This window comes from Narcine bancroftii, chromosome 9, assembly GCF_036971445.1.
Source record: "Narcine bancroftii isolate sNarBan1 chromosome 9, sNarBan1.hap1, whole genome shotgun sequence".
Classification (NCBI taxonomy): domain Eukaryota; kingdom Metazoa; phylum Chordata; class Chondrichthyes; order Torpediniformes; family Narcinidae; genus Narcine; species Narcine bancroftii.
Window position 1 is genome coordinate 81,514,119 of NC_091477.1, and position 2,729 is coordinate 81,516,847.

The window sequence follows — 2,729 nt, forward strand, 5'->3', positions numbered from 1 at the left end:
CTGGTTTAAATCCAAGAATTATGGGTAGACATAGAAATGAACTGTAGTGCGCGTCGAAAGAACCAAAGACTTTTTGATCCAAACCAAGGCTTTTATTAACTAAAAGAGACTGGAGCATATCACAAGAAGGTCGACCAGTCCAGAATGACCTGGTCTGGCTAGGAGCAATCCTTTAAGACCTGCCAGTAGGTGTGGCTACACTCTCAGACAATCACAGTCATCCTACACTACCATCTGTACATATACACATTGGTGATAGAATCTGTACTATCACATGAACCATGAACTTCAGCCAATTGAGTCCAAGTACTAATCCTGCCCAAAGTCATATTATTCTCCTTGAATTCCCATCAACTCCATCTCATTCCCAGAAGGAAAATGTGTGTGTGCATAGGTATGTGCGCATATTGTATGAATGTATGTATAGGTAGATCCTAACTTATGATGGGGTTTGGTTCTGGGACTCACATTGTAACTCGAAACAGTACCACACCCTACCATTTATTTGTTTTTTTATTTAAACACAGAAAACCTTTATTCAAAAGCAGTTTACTCTAAAAAAAAATCACAACAATGTACACAGCTGAAAGCAAGAGGATGTTGGAGCATTGGTGAGGATGCCTGAACAGGTCAGGCATTTAATTATGTTGCAGGATCTCACATTTGGCATTTTGGCATTTTATACTAGCATGGACCAATCTCCTGTGACCCTTGTGCAAAGCATCTATTCAGGCTTTCTATTTAGGGCACTGAGGAGTGCAGTAGAACAGAGGGATCTGGGAATACAGATACATAATTCACAGGTCAATAGGGTTATGAAGTGAGCTTTTAGTATATGGACATTCATAAATCAAAATATTTAGTATTGGGGTTGGGATGTTATAGTAAAGTTGTATAAGATATTGGTAATGCCAAATTTGGATTATTGTATGCAGTTTTAGTCACCTAACTATGAGAAAGATATCAACGTTTGAAAGAGTGATTAGAAGGCAGAAAAATAGTTTGCGACAGACTAGAAGGGCCAAAGGGTTGAATTCTGTGCTGTAATGTTCTATGGTTTTATGATTTAGAAGCCTCTTTAAGAAAACCCAGGAAATGCTCCCTTTAGAGCACCATATCTCTTGCAGCCATTGATGATGTCATAATAAATGAGGCATAATGACTTCCAGAAGTAGTGTAAAAGTATTATCCCCTCCCTTTTAAAAGCTGGAGTCGTGACCTTACCTTTCATTGAGTTTCATGGATGTATATATTATTGTTGCTGTGACAAGTGGTACTCCCCCGAATGCAGACTCCGGGGGAGGAACAGACCAGCACATGGTAACAGAAGCGAGAAGAACAACCCTACCATTGAGAAGGAGAAGCAATGGGAGACATCCCTACAGGAAAGGTGACCATGGCAGTGGATCAGTGAGAGGACTCACACAGGCTGCGAGCGGGCTGCTGGAGACTAGCTCATGGGAACCAGGTATCGAACCAGCATTCAAGAGGGTGCAGAAGGCATGAAGGGCTCGCAGAGGGCCTCGGGCGCTGAAGGCTTCCTGATCATATCAGAGATTTGGAACTGAAGCTCAGGATTGAACAGGAGTATGTGTGGTTGGCACATGGCTGCAGGCATGTTGGAGGTGAACCCACCGACTCCAGTGTCTCTGAAGGGAGTCTCTTTTGCTTTTCTTTCTCTTATTGTTAGAAGCACTGGGCAATGCTCATGGTGACTCTTTGTTTGCCTTACAGCAGACAAAAGTTGAAGTATTTCATGCATTTTATGTTTTTTAATATTACTACATGACAATAAAAGGGACCTTCAAATGGACCTCAGTTGGGCATCAACAGTGAATGAATGAGAGCCAATAAGTGTTAAGCCCACAGCAATAAGCTTGTTCAAATAGGCCAGGTCCCCAAGTGCAGCATAAATTTAGCACATTATTACTTCTTTCAAAATTATTTACTCAAAACCTACTGCAGCAAAATGTCCTTCTACAAAACTCCCAAATCACAAGTTCTTGGAAAAAATTTAATTTACTAAATCACCAAGACTTATCATCACAGGAAATCTGCTGAAATCTTTTTTTTTAAAATATCACACTGGGAAAAGAAGACAAAAATAAATGGCAAGTCTCCAAAAAGCCTGTGGGCTTTTGGAAGCATGAGGTTGATCATATAATAAATACAATCCAACTGCAGCTATTTATATTTTTAAAGAAGTCAGTTGTTGATATAGCAAATAGGATGTATATTAACATTCTTTACTGGTCTGACATTCAGGAACACTCCCACTTAAATTTTAAACTTCTCAGAAAACTTTTTTTCTTCACAGGACAAACAGCTGCCCAATTGTTTGCGTTGCCTATGGTACTCCAACTCTTTGAAGGAAACCAGCATACTTGTCAGTGTTAAAGATCAAATTCCAAGGGTTCAAGGTTTTTGCAGCACAATGTTTTTTTTTTCCCAAGGATTTCCTGCTCCTTTTCCATTGTCACTATATACAAAAATAAAATGGTTAAGAATAATTTAGGAAGGTTTCTTGCTTTCATCTTTTCCTGTCAAAGTCAGTGAGAGGAGAGTTTTCAAAGGCTGTGTGGTCCATCAGCTGTGCAGACGTTCTTCAAAGCCCAGAATAAATATTCTCAGAGGTATTGGACTACATAACTACATAACTCTGTGCTCTTATTGCATGAATTCCATAAAAACACACTTCTTTGCAGTTATCATTAGATGTATTTAGATGT

The 2,729-nt window shown here is 39.5% G+C and overlaps 1 long non-coding RNA gene across 1 annotated transcript; it reads left to right on the forward strand.

The window, feature by feature from the left end:
* The first annotated feature begins 1,188 nt into the window (after positions 1 to 1,188).
* LOC138743000 (uncharacterized) lies at positions 1,189 to 2,510 on the forward strand. Its single transcript, XR_011344584.1, has 2 exons — positions 1,189 to 1,468; positions 2,318 to 2,510. It is a non-coding gene; the product is annotated as an uncharacterized lncRNA (long non-coding RNA).
* Positions 2,511 to 2,729: the final 219 nt, after the last annotated feature.